The sequence below is a fragment of the Euprymna scolopes genome, chromosome 27 (assembly GCF_053919585.1).
Source record: "Euprymna scolopes isolate OS-2025 chromosome 27, ASM5391958v1, whole genome shotgun sequence".
Taxonomy (NCBI): Eukaryota; Metazoa; Mollusca; class Cephalopoda; order Sepiida; family Sepiolidae; genus Euprymna; species Euprymna scolopes.
In genome coordinates this window covers 24,542,008-24,557,622 of record NC_136508.1, presented here as the reverse complement: position 1 = coordinate 24,557,622, position 15,615 = coordinate 24,542,008, and positions in this window count along the sequence as shown.

Here is a 15,615-nt window from a genome sequence, read left to right as displayed (position 1 = left end):
TGGTTGGTGGACAGACAAGGGATAGGAATTTGTTCACCGAGGTAGACAAAAGAGAGCTGATGTGCGGTCGTAATCAACGTGTGGCGGTGAATGCGAATAAAAGGACCTGAGATATGTTTGTAATTAGTTTTGGGATTTACAATTAGTTTTATGGCAGCTTTATGACGTTTGGAAGTGTAGACGGATTTTGTGGTAACGAGTTTTTCGACTGTTGGTGAAGTTTACGACAGTCAATGATTGTTTGCGATGTTTTAAGAGAGTTACGTTGAGGACAGTTGCCATTTTTACTGAGTAAAAGACATATCGTGGCTCGGAAGAGATCGGGAAATGTATTGATCAAACGACTGACAAACATAGCCTTGATAGTAGATGCAGATGTGAACTTAAGATTGTAAACGGTCGATGGTGTCACACACATACGTATTTGTGTACAACTAATATTTACAGAAAATGTCCGTGTTTTTCCTTATAGCTGTGTTCTGTAATTTTTATATACTTATGAACCCGTGTGCACTTCCTCGACAGCCGCCAATGTGAGAGACAATGATACGATCATAATAAGAGAGGAAATAAACAAATCCACGATAAACAACATTGGGGTTGCCGAGGCTGTTGGCGGGGTAACATGTGGTCTTACATATCTACCTACCAAATAGTCTGGACACTGGAGACATTATCATTTTTTTCTCTCTGCCAAACAGGCGAATCATCTACTTTACATGGAATTACAAATGAAGAATCATTTGCAACCTATAGGTCGAAAGTTCGAATCAGCCTTGTATCATTTAATTTTTACTTGTTTTGTTCGAGGATTTCATGTACAAAACAGGCAATTGTTTATCGTTTACTTCCAGGAACTAGTTCTGCTTATTCTTTTATTGATTGTTGAAACGGTTTTCATGTTCATTGGTTGCTTCTGCTATTACAATAGATAGGACTGATTGCATTAGAAAAATATTTTTATAATCTCCTTGCATATTGAAGAGTAGTCACATATTATTGGCTTTGTCTTAGATATGTTTATGATTTCAATGTTTTGATGAAATAGAACATTTCTGTACATATCCATTCTTAGATAAAATACTTTGTTGAACATCGAAAAGTATATCAAGTACTTTAAACTGGAATTGAAACTCAAGTGTTTTTTGTTTGTTTTGTTTTTGCTTTTTTTGTTTTTGTTTTTTGGGGGGAGTTTTGTTTTTGTTTGTTTTTTGTTTAGTTTTTTTTTGTTGTTGTTATTTTTTAAGTCGAGTATTCTACTTGTAACACAATCAGCACACCCTGCAAAGAGTTGTAATCTTTATTTTAGTATAAACAATGTCAGGTATGAATTCTTTATTCATTTACAACGCTAATGCTAATTCACTTGCCATAAGTAATCATCCACAGGTTGGTCTGTTGTATCACTGCTTTCAGGCAATTAAATAAGTTCAAATATATTTGAGGCAATTAAATAAGTTCAAATATATTTGAGGCAATTAAATGAGTTCAAATATATTTGGGACAATTAAATAAGTTCAAATATATTTGGGACAATTAAATAAGTTCAAATATATTTGAGGCAATTAAATAAGTTCAAATATATTTGAGGCAATTAAATAAGTTCAAATATATTTGAGGCAATTAAATGAGTTCAAATATATTTGGGACAATTAAATAAGTTCAAATATATTTGGGACAATTAAATAAGTTCAAATATATTTGAGGCAATTAAATAAGTTCAAATATATTTGAGGCAATTAAATGAGTTCAAATATATTTGAGGCAATTAAATGAGTTCAAATATATTTGGGACAATTAAATAAGTTCAAATATATTTGGGACAATTAAATAAGTTCAAATATATTTGAGGCAATTAAATAAGTTCAAATATATTTGAGGCAATTAAATAAGTTCAAATATATTTGAGGCAATTAAATGAGTTCAAATATATTTGGGACAATTAAATAAGTTCAAATATATTTGGGACAATTAAATAAGTTCAAATATATTTGAGGCAATTAAATAAGTTCAAATATATTTGAGGCAATTAAATAAGTTCAAATATATTTGAGGCAATTAAATGAGTTCAAATATATTTGGGACAATTAAATAAGTTCAAATATATTTGGGACAATTAAATAAGTTCAAATATATTTGAGGCAATTAAATGAGTTCAAATATATTTGGGACAATTAAATAAGTTCAAATATATTTGGGACAATAAAATAAGTTCAAATATATTTGAAGCAATTAAATAAGTTCAAATATATTTGAGGCAATTAAATAAGTTCAAATATATTTGGGACAATTAAATAAGTTCAAATATATTTGGGACAATTAAATAAGTTCAAATATATTTGAGGTAATTAAATAAGTTCAAATATATTTGAGGCAATTAAATAAGTTCAAATATATTTGAGGCAATTAAATAAGTTCAAATATATTTGAGGCAATTAAATAAGTTCAAATATATTTGAGGCAATAAAATAAGTTCAAATATATTGAGTAAACTAACAAAAAAACATTTTCTTTTTTTCAAAAATACTAAATACAATTTAGAGCTTTATATTATGAATGTACATTTTGTAAACACTTAAAGTGGTCTACGTAAATTCAGTTTATTTTATTATACATCATCGTGGCTGGTGAGATACAATGAATACAAACGTATTTGCATTTATGTAGGATATTTCAATCGTTTAGATTATATATATATATATATATATATATATATATATATATATATATATATATATATATATATATATATATACAGTGATGATCATATTTATTGGCACGGTAAAATAAAAGTTAAATTTTGTCTAATAAATTCTAAAAAAGGGATTAAATTAAAGAAAATAACAAAGTATATTATGTATTTTTAACTGGCCTTTCCGATGCAGCAATCGGATTTTAGAAAAAATAAATAACAAAGGAACAACAAACATAATTGCAAAAAACCCTTGTTCAAAATTATTGGCACGATTTATTTAATAATCAATTTTATAGCCTTTGGCCTTGATTACCTTCCTCAGTCGCTTTTCATAGTTTACAACCAAGTTGTTGCACTCTTCAGTAGTAATTTTAGCCCACTCTTCCTGACAATAATCCTCCAATTGAATAAGATTCTTAGGCTTCCTTTGCATTACCCTCAATTTTAATGTTCTCCATAAATTTTCAATTGGATTAAGGTCTGGGCTTTGTGATGGCCACTCCAAAACATTAATATGATTGTCCTCAAGCCATTTCTTAGTCAGTTTAGCCGAATGCTTTGGGTCATTATCTTGCATGAACCACCAACGACAACCAAGTGAGAGCTCTTTAGCAGAGTCTTTCAGGTTTTCATCCAATATTTTAACATAATCTTCCTTTTTTATGCTACCTGTGACCTTAACAAGTCGCCCTGGTCCAGAGGCAGCAAAGGATCCCCAAAACATCAAACTGCCTCCACCGTGCTTCACTGTGGGTATGGTGTTCTTAGGCAGGAAAGCTTCGCCAGATTTTCTGTAAATATAAGACACTTTATCATGGCCAAATAACTCTATTTTCGTTTCGTCAGTCCATAGACCACGTTTCCAGAATGCAACATCTTTATCAATATGACGTTTTGCAAAGGCTAGCCTTGCTTTCAGGTGCATAGGCTTCAATAAGGGAGTCTTTCTCGGACGACATGCTTTTAAACCAGCCCTCTTCAAAACTCTACCAACTGTATGTCGAGATACATTCACTCCAGAGGTGCTCTGTTCATTAACAATCTCCCCAACAGAGATCCTTGGGTTTTGTTTTACTTGTCGAACAATTTTCCGTTCATCTCTTAGGGAAAGAATCCTTTTTCTCCCTCTACCCTCTAAACTCATAACGTGGCCTTGCGATTTGAACTTGTTTATTATGGCTCTAACAGTGGATTTGGGAAGGTTTAGCTTCTTTGAAATCTTATCATAGCCCTCCCCATTGGTATGGCATGCTACAACAAGCTTCCTGACGTCTGCGCTGTGTTCCTTAGTTTTAACCATGGCGATTGAAAATTATAATTTAGTCACTTATAATAGTTTAAATAAATCGCTATCTAAAAATTATCTGAAAAAAATTATTCACTGAATTAGCGTTAAACAAGCATAATATGGCTATAAAAAAGTTGAGAAAGCACGTAAACCGGAAATTGATTGATATTATACTGATACTAAAAGAAAAACAAAGCCGTGCCAATAATTTTGAACAAGGGTTTTTTGCAATTATGTTTGTTGTTCCTTTGTTATTTATTTTTTCTAAAATCCGATTGCTGCATCGGAAAGGCCAATTAAAAATACATAATATACTCAGTTATTTTCTTTAATTTAATCTCTTTTTTAGAATTTATTAGACAAACTTTAACTTTTATTTAACCGTGCCAATAAATATGATCATCACTGTATATATATATAATATATATAATAGGACAATAAGAGTATGAAATGAAGACACAAAACTATATATAGTTAGATATAGAATGAATCATTTATTGAATAATGGAATACAGGCAAAATTTGGAGTATAGAAGGGACTCTTTATGCCAGGGCATTTCGAAGCCTATTGCTTCTCATGAGAAGAGTAGAGAAGGTGCTAGGTAGCATGGGGGAGATGCGGCGTCTAGCGTAAGGTTCATTAGGGATGGAAAAGATTAAGAGGAATTATAGAATGTTGGGGGAAGCTTTATTGAATTCTACGTAAATAAGGAGAAGCTTATTATATATAGTATGCTATATAAGAATATATATGGTCTTGAACATAGTATTTAGATTAAAGGGTATATGTATTATGGTTAAATAGGAGTTGTATTGTTGCTGTGTGGTAATTTGTTTTATGGAATTGATCTTACTTTTTTCCTTTTACATTAATCTATATATATATATATATATATATATATATATATATATATATATATATATATATATATAGTCTTTTGTTGAAATTTCATTAAACTCCATTTCTCTATCAAGTATATTGAGCTTTTCCTTATTTGCTGGGATCGACTTATACATAAACACACAGACGATTTAGACTTATATAATAGATTATGTGTATGAAGCAGATGTTGCAATTTGCTTGGGGTAAATGTCCATTCTTGAAAGTGTCTGTTTCATAGCACAAGAACAACCATATTATGTTAATTTTGAATAGTTCCCGTCCAGACTCTTCAGCAAAGTAGAAACTTTAACTTTAAAAAGAAAATAAAAGGAAGAGAAATTATTTCATATATGTTGTACAATATCTGTCGAGAGTATGTTAAATTGTTTCATATATGCATATAAATTACCCGTCCGAAGGTAGGTAAACATATTTTAAATATGTGTTGTACATTACCCGTTCCGAAAAGGTAAAATTATTTCATATACATTTTGTAAATTACCTGTCCTAGGAAAGGTACAATTATTTAATAATGGCCGTCCTAGTGTAGGTAAAATAGTCTTTTGCTCGAAATAGCAAATGATATATAGACATTAAAAAATTCTCTCTCCAAAGAAAAATATTAGATTCAAAATCAACACTTCAATTTTCTCATTGTTTATACAGTCCCGAGCAAAAATTATAAATATTTGTAATCACACTGTACATTCGTGTTAAAAAAGAAAAAAATTATTTTCCAAGTAAAGATGATTTCCAAGATTATTAGTTTTAATGAAAAAACATTACCAGGACTCCTTTTCACCAACGCCGCAATTCATACCAACTCCTTTTAACTTAAACCGTAATTCACAACACAAACTTTCAACGTATGCGCGATCTCTTTCTCTCTCTCTATCTCTCTCTCTCTCTCTCTCTCTCTCTCTCTCTCTCTCTCTCTCTCTCGGCTAGCAAAATCTCAACTCCCAATCCTCTCCAATTATATTTATAGACGCTATTTTCCTCATATGCAAATTAATTCCACATGTACATAAAGAAGCTGGAAATAGTTCGCATGGATGTTAAATTATTTTTTTATCTGGGTCGTCATTTGTATTTATTATTGTAAAACATTATTGCAAAATTTACGAGTAATAATTTTAATATTATTATGTGTTTCACTTAGGTGTAATCTATATATTAATACGATAGCGTGTGTGTTCTTTTGTGTGTCACGCTTACATCCGGGTTGTTTAATTGTTATGTTGTTATACTTCTTGTCATAAATAATTTCACCAAGAATTCTTCATAAGTTTTGATTTCGGTTTCGACTATTATCAAGAATTCTTCATAAGTTTTTGTTTCGGTTTCGAAGGACCTCAAGTTATATATATATATATATATATATATATATATATATATATATATATATATATATATATATATATATATATATATATCATAAGTTTTTATTTGGTTTCAGTTCAGGCTAATGCACCCAAGTCATATAGATATATATCTTTTTTAGTTTTGAAATTGCAACTTTATAATATATAAAAGTCGCTAGAACATTAACTCTATGATAAAATATATGAAGTCTGCAAGAATTAAAATATCATATTTAAGCATACTTTACAACCGGACCTTACCGGGCGTTCTTGCTAGCTTAGATAAATACTTTTGCAGTTTTAACAAAAAAAAAACTACAATAATATCAGAGCGTCTCCATTTACACTGAACATCTACAGAATGCAAAAATTAATATATTACGTATGAATGAGACTCCTGTAGAATTTCCACAGGTTTCGCTGGTTATAATTATTTCATTATTTATAGACAAGTGCGTACGCATATTATCTTACGTTCTGTATTGCTTTTGTGATTTATATGAAAAGGAAGTAACTTGCTGTTGCAAATTTTGGAGTAGAGTTATTTCCCTTAGATAATATTCTGTTTTTGTTTGACTTTTGCAACTGTTATTATTGTTTAATTTTCTTTTATATATATATATATATATATATATATATATATATATATATATATATATATATATATATGCTATTCCTTATGTAATGGTTTGTAAAAGAAGTAATTTATATATATATCATAATTTTTAAGTACAAAATGTAATTATCACAAATATGAAAAATATATGTTTCAGTTTTCTTGATACACAGTAAAACAAAAATCACCAGACTAATTTCGCCCTTACTCAACAAGAGCTGCATTGAGGAATATTTTTTCTTTTCAAAAGTGACAAGAGAAAAAATGAAAAATAACTGTATTTTTTAAAGACATATTTATTGTATATTTACAAGGAGTTATGTATCTTCGAGGTTGAATGCGTCTAACCTGGTTTAACTCCTGAGAGGCATGTCTAGAGTGATGAAAACAAAAATTCCGATCACGATTATGGTTTTTGCTTTCGTTTCAAGGGAGGGGCACATCATGCCACCTCACATCTTCGAAGTCAGCTTGAAAGTCAACACCAAAGTGTACCTGAATATACTGAAGAGTGTGGTGATTTCCTGGTACAATCGGGTGGCTGCTGGCAGATCCTGGGTGTGGCAGTAGGACTCGGTTTGGCATCAGAAGGAGTGCTACGACTTTGTAGACTTCTTTCACTGCCGCACCCTCACGCCTTCCCGACCCGAACAAGCTGGGCTACTTCGTTTCGTCGATAACATCCCCAACATGATCTTCCAGAACACCAAAGCCAGCCTGATCGCTGCCATCCGCGAGTATTCGTCGAGCTCTCATCGGCGCTTCAAAAGGCATGCTCCCAGTTCCGGATCCGTATCGAGGCGGTAAATTGAGGCTGAAGGTGGCTACATTGATTAGATGCCATCTCTACAACATACTGAAGTTATCTGAATACATTTTTTCAGTAAATTTCTAACAAAGATAAAGCTGTAGTGTTGTTTTCTTTTAGGCGACATTTTATCGTTCATCAATGACTATATATATATATATATATATATATATATATACACTTGTGCCCGATATTATTCATACCCCTCCTTGAAAATTGAGTTTATTAGGTGTAACTTCGTAAGAATTTATTGTTTACGTCCATATTGATACATATTCTTAATAAACCTCTTCTGATCATTTTCGTCATTTTAAAATCTCGGGATACTTGTAATAAAAGAAATATACAGCTATTTATAAAATCTGCAATGTTCAAAAATAATCATACCCCCTTATTTTTTCAGTATTAATCGAGTTTCTGACTGTTTGTTTCCTGTTTGATTCTTATTTTGAATGCTTTTATACAACCTTTGATTAATTTCATTTCGTTTTTTGCATTTTTCAGAAATTAAAATGATATCAACTGAAAACCAATAAAAGAATAAAAATTATTAGAATGGGGAAGAAAAAAGAGCTTAGTAATGATCTTAGGACTAAAATTGTGAATTCACATAAGGATGGTTTAGGTTACAAGTCAATTTCCAAGAAATTTGAGGTCCCTACAGCAACAGTACAGAGCATCATCAAAAAATTCCAGAGCCACCACACAACAAACAACTTGATTGGTAGAGGAAGGAAAAGGAAACTGTCTGCTAGAGCCACCAGGGATATTGTAAGCAGTGTTAATGCAAATCCAACCACCACTACTAAGGACATTTTAGAAAATCTGGAGTCTTCTGGCATAAAAATATCAAGGCAAACATTGCAAAGGACTCTGCATGAAAATGGTCTGAAAGGAAGAAGACCAAGAAGGACTCCATTGCACACCGGAAAACACCTTGCAGCACGTCTAAAGTTTGCTAGGACCCATGTGAATTCTTCAGAGTCCGTTTTCTCAAGTATTTTGTGGACTGACGAAACAAAAATTGAATTGTTTGGCCATATGGATGCTTCTTACGTTTGGAGGAAGAAAGGAGAAGCTTACAACCCAAAGAACATCATACCCACGGTGAAACATGGTGGTGGTAGCCTAATGTTTTGGGGCTCCTTTTCGGCTAGTGGTCCAGGTAGTTTGGTCAAGATAGATGGAACCATGAAGAAGGAGCAATATTTGGAGATACTCCAGAAAAACATTAGACAGGGTGCGGAGAAGCTCCATTTAGGACCAAACTGGGTCCTTCAACAGGATAATGATCCAAAACATACTGCCAAAATAGTCAAGAAATGGTTTGAGGATAATCAAATTAATATTTTGGAATGGCTTAGCCAGAGTCCCGACCTGAACCCTATCGAAAACCTCTGGCACATATTGAAAACTAAGGTTAAAAAGCGGAAACCTAGAAATTTGAGGGATTTGGAGAACTACTGCATTGAAGAATGGTAAAAAATCAGTGTTGATGCTTGTAAAAACCTTGTTGATAAATATCCAAAACGGTTACAGGCAGTTATTAAGAATAAAGGGCATGCTATTGACTATTAGTAAGAGAGGTATGAATAATTTTGAACTAGTGCCATTATTGTTTTTCTTTGTATACTGTTTCAAACTTGCATAATTTATTTATTTGTTGAGTTTAAATTAAATGCTTATGCTTGATTTATTGTTTGAAATACCTTTAATATTGTCTACCTTCTGGTTTGAGCAATATTCTTATAGAAATCTCAAAGATCCGAGGGGTATGAATAATATCGGGCACAAGTGTATATATATATATATAGTCATCTACATACAGTACTGCTTCGTTGTATCGCAACTCATCAGTGTGGCTAGACAAGCACCTTTCCCCAGCCATGAATCGAAACTTCAACCATCGAGTTGACAGACAGCAGGTCTACCCACAAGGTTACGAATCGGTACCCTCAAATGTCCCTCAACAAGTTCCTGTTAAAGAAACACTTGTCCATCGCTTCACAGTGCTCAAATAAACGGACAGTGAACTTCGTTTGATAGCCAAACGAAGCATCGGGTGAAAGTACATTTCGGACAGTGCTCAAATCAAAGAGTTGGGCTTTTATAAATATATGAATGCAGGTTCAAAACTCTGAGTCTCACCCTTGAACTATTTCAGTGTTCCTTATTTGAATCGATGTCAGTGTCCACTCAATAGCACGCACGCCCGGCAAGCCTTAATGAAATGACCTCAAGCTTATTGAAATCGCCAGCTTCTGGTTCATTAACGTCCAAACCCGGCGACAAAATCACCTTTTCTTTCATTACATTTCTTTTTCTGTTTCCTACTTGGTTTGAGACGATGTCACTGAAAAGACGCGTCCCCAAAAGGAAATCCATCATTTAGTGGCCTTTAGTGACAGTAATAATGTCAAGCCGGACATATATCATATGAAGAATGCCAGAGGATCCCATCAAATCAAATTAATGTCATGTGTACTTTTAGGGAAACGCTCATCTTGAAAGAAAGAAACAAGATTTTGCGTTAAAATAGCTTAATGTTCTCCCCCTCTCTTTCTTTCTCTCTCCCACTTCCTTCTTTTCGCTCTTTCTCTCTCTCTCTCTCTCTCTCTCTCTTTACCTCTCTCTCTCTCTCTCTCTCTCTCTATATATATATATATATATATATATATATATATATATATATGTATACATGTATGTATATATGTTCTCATAGATGTAGATATACTAAGTCACACACAAATCATTATCAAATATTGTTCATTGACAACAACCAGTTTTGTTACCTGGAGTTTTAGTGATAACAGATTTCCCCAGATTTCCAGTACTTCCCACCTCTGTCAGTAACCTTAACAAATGAATTTTCAAAATCGCAACAGCCGCTTACTGTTGATTTCTAGCTGGCAGTGACCATCGGTCGTCGCACGAATTTTGGTGACAATACCGAAATAGTATTTTAAAACGTGTAAATGCTGTGAGAATGAAAATGGAATTCCTCGACTACCATCCTCTCCACAACTTTAATTGTCGTTGCATTTATGTTTTTTTTTATTTTAATAAGTCTGTGTAAAATTCCGAAAAAACGACGACGATAGCGACGACAATTACGATCATAAAAAACTTAAAAAGGTGAAAGAAATTGAGAGGAGTAATAGCAGTTATGATATCCAATTTCTTTATTGAGGCTGAAAAAACATACAACGGTAGATATTATTGTGGTGTGTTAGTTAATGTCGAAGTTATTGTTTTTTAACGCCATGTTGTTTAGTTCTTGATAGGCTTTTTTAACTGTTCGAAATTCTGTTAATCCAATATTCCCTTAATCCGGTAATCAAGCTGAACGGAACTTAATAGTGTACACTAACACACACATCTATTCATCCATACACTCATATACATATACATGGGCACACACAGAAATACATATAATTATGTGTTCCTATCTACCTGCCTGCCTATCCGTTCCGTCTGTCTGTTTGTCTCTCTCTTTATTTATATATATGTATATATATATACATATATATATATATCTTAACTCGATAGATTATATATATATATATATATATAATAATTACAGTTAAGTTTACCAAAATAATCTAAGTATATTATAAATATTGTAGAGTTAATATTTATAAAGTAATCTGAACCAGATGTAAAAGCTCGATAAAACCAAATAGGAAATAGAGCTTATAATAAGAACAACTAGTTAATAAAACATGTTAAAAAACACTTTGAAAAAGAGTTAAAAACATATTTAATTTTAAAAAGGAAGCACAAAATAAATGGATAATACTTAATCCGCGGATTTTCGAAGAAATGCTTTCCTTCTCATCAGAAGGCAGGATTTAGCAAAATGCGGGATCGGATTTTGCTTGCAAAAGTATTTGATGAAACTACAAGTAAGTCATAGATCTTACTTAGTAGCAAATAGTGAAGCAGAGAGAATAGGGTGAAGAAAACGGTGATTTCATGTAAATGGATAGTCTGGTGAATAACCGTAAAATCCCCCAAAAATCCAATAACGGTAAAATAACTGTGATACAGCGAACAATTTATATATATATATATATATATATATATATATATATATATATATATATATATATATATATAGTTCTTTACAAATAAATTGTTGTTTTTTTTTTGTTTTGTCTGCCGGAATTATTAAGTCTGGATTATCTTTTATTTTTTAAAGTGTTATTGATTTTTGTAATTGTTGGGTTCATGTATTTCTGTTTCTTCTTAATTTTTACTTTTTTTTTTTTTTGTCCATTTTAACATGTCTAATTCGAACGCCTCCGAGGACAAAATTTACTGGTGGATATTTTCTGGGGCTAATTTTATATTTTCTATCATAAGGAATTTCTGGGGGGGGGGTTGTTTGTTTTGTTTGTTTGTTTTTTTTTTTGTTGTTTTTTGTTTTTTTGATTTTCAGTTGTGGTTGTGTAATCCTGGTTGGTTATTGTGTTCCGATCAGTACCGTTTTCCTCTGTACTTTTGTGGTGGAAGATCATCCATCGAATTCTTTTAATAAAAGAATTCACGGCCTGTACTATGTCAATCATGTACGTTTTATGTTTTGGAATAGCTATGTTTTGGGGTCTGAAAGTTATTTCTTCCTTAGCCAACATCATAAACGTTATAATCTGTCAGCTCAATTCGAGGAGCAGGAAAAAAATTTTTAATGTTTATTTTTGAAATATTGTTCATTTCAATGTATACCGTTTTCATTTAACAGGTTTAGATTGTAATGATAAAAACTGAATCATCATTAATTTCGAGTAAAGCTCAATGCATCTATTTTATAGGTGCAGAGCAAATATAGTACAAAACTTTGTTGAAATTCAAAGACTTACATTTTTTCTTTTTTGTAACTTTTGTTTATTTCATCCTGGATCTCTTCATTACAGCCGTGTCGTTAATGGGATGGCAATTTTATGATTTTATGTTATAAAATCTCCTTTCTCACCAACTCGTCAGATGCGATTTCCATTCGATGTTACCAACAAAAAGATAATTTTGTACACGATAAACCTGACGAATTCGAGAAATCAAGTTAATGCAGAGATTGCAGATGATTAATCACTTATTGACTAGTTTTCCAACGAATGATAAAAAAAATAATTTTTATATAGTTTTAAAGGTTAAAAAAACTTGCAAGACCATATATATATATATATATATATATATATATATATATATATATATATATATATATATATATATATTAGTGATGGGACGATTCCAATATATTCCCCGCGTCCTATTTAATTACCGATTTCGTACTAAATTCCCGATTCCGATAGAATTGTCGATTCCGATTCCAATTCTTTATAAATCTCTAAATATTTAATATTGTTATTTTCTCAGGTTTTCATTAAAAACACGTGCTAAATATGCCTATATTTTATCGAGACGTAAAATACACACTTGTGGGGATGGTTTACAGCTTTTAGCTTTATCGGTAGCTTAAAATTAAAATATATTTAATATTTTTTTATAACTACCAGCAGTGGAAGATTTTGTTTCAAACAAAATCAAATTAAAAAAAAAAGATAAATAAAGGAATCACTTTTGTCATCGGAAAATAGGCACATATTTTCCCGATTCCGATACATATTCCGATATATATATATATATATATATATATATATATATATATATGTATGTGTGTGTGTGTGTGTGTGTGTGTGTGTAATTGCCGCATTTTTCCAGATGATCACCGTCATATTAAGTTCTCCCATTTCGTTGTCCATGATATCTTATGTGACTCTGCAGTCCTACAGCAGATTTGCACACACACACACACACACACACACACACATATATATATATATATATATATATATATATATATATATATATATATATATATATATATATATATATATAGTTAAAATAATAAAGACATTGTCTTCGTTTTTAATCCTCCTAAGTATTTTAGATCGGTATCTCTTTCTCCAGATGTCTGTTCACGAATTCAATTCTGCAGAGGGAGCGAATATGTGCAGGAGCATGGTGGTGGTGGTGGTTGTGGTGGTGGTGGTGGTGGTGGTGGTTGCGGTTGCGGTTTTGGTGGTGAAAGACGCCTGTTGTTTTATTAGTAACGATAGTGCATGGTAAAAGCCCGGTGCCGGCGGCGGCCACATCTGTTCGAGTCTGTTCTCTTAGAAAATGGAAATCGAATCTGATTCATCTTTCGAATCGTATCGACGTGAGTTTTTCTTTTTTTTATGTTTTTTTTTTTCGAGTATTTCCTCTCCCTCCCTCTCCCCTCTCTATCCTACACCCATCCCCTCCTATTCTTTCGAATCGGCATCGCCGAACATCTTGATGAAGATGCGCAGGCAAAACCGTTGACGATGACGACACTAAAACTATTTAAAGAATTATCTTGAAATTTATCATGGACCATCACCTGATGCCAGTGGAAGTTCTTGCGATGGCTTTTTTGTACTAACTGAAAATCCACCAATTAAATACTCGTTGGGTGATGATTTAATGCTTACCGGTAGACTTAGGTATCGGCAATTCTAAATACCCGTCCCGAGGAAAGTATCAAGATAACATCAACCCTAGCACCCGCGACTGAGACAATGAGATTTATGTATATCTATTGTATCATTTGGATACGAACCAGTTTCGCGTTATTTGAATTCTACATACTTCTATTTTCATCTTGAGTGTTATTTTCACAACGTATCGATCGATGTAACCCATGACCTTCTACAGATTCGTTTTGTCGAACTCGGAAATAGTCCTGTCGAATTCAGGAATCTGCACAGAATCTCAAACGAAACTCTTTATTTAATCCACAGGGGTTGCATGCTCTTGTCCCGTCAGCCGTACGGGGGTCGTGCAATAAATAATGCCCTTGACCCACTTACAGTTGTCTGATCTAGCTGAAATTTTGCATGTGCAATGATTTATATATCCACGGGTTATGTGGCAAATTACAGCTCTGAACTAATTGTCGTTTCTGTTTTACAGGTGTTTGAACTGAGTAAGGTGTGAAATAGAGCCTGTTGAATGTCGAGCAGTGATCCGTTTTTGTATTTGAAAGGACGCACACCACAGGAGACTTTTGATGAAATGAAAGAAACTTATGGTGATAATGACCCATCATATGACCTTGTAAAACGCTGGAATCGTGAATTCAAACATGACCGGAAGTCTGTAGAAACAGCTTCCAGACCTGGTCGCCCCCTTTCTGCCATTGATGAGGAATCTGTCCGTCAAGTTGAGGCTGCCATTTTGGAAGATCGGCGCATTACTATTCGCCAAATAGCCCATGATGTCAAGATTAGTACAGGGTTTGTGGAAACTATCATTCATGACCATTTGCATATGCATAAGGTGTCTGCCAAATGGATTTTCAGGTAGCTCACACCATTCCAGAAGCGAGAACGCGTCGAGTGCTCGAGGATGAATTTGGAAATGTGTCAAGAAGATGAGTCAAAGCTTTTCAAAAGACCGATTAAACAGGATGAAACCTGGGTCCATCACTATGATCCAGAGACCAAAGCCCAGTCAATGCAGTGGAAGCACTTGGACTCACCACCTCCAAAGAAGGCAAGGGTGCAGCCCTTCGCTGGCAAGGTCATGCTCACAGTCTTCTGAGACCAGGACGGAGTTGTGATGACAGATTTCCTGGCAAAGGATACCACAATTACAGGATCCTATTATGCTTCACTTTTGAGGAAATTAAGAGAAGCTATCAAAATCAAGAGACGGTCAAGATCAACAAAGGTACCCTCCTCCTGTAGGACAACGCTCTGGTCCACAACTCGCATGTCGCCAGATCAGAAGCACGAGCGTGTGATTATGAAATCCTTCCCCATCCTCCCTACTCTCCTGGCCTTGCACTCTCTAACTTTTACCTCTTCCCAGCCATGAAGTTGTTTTTTAAAGGAAAGCGTTTCCCAGATGATGCAGCCTTGATTTCTAAAGTCACG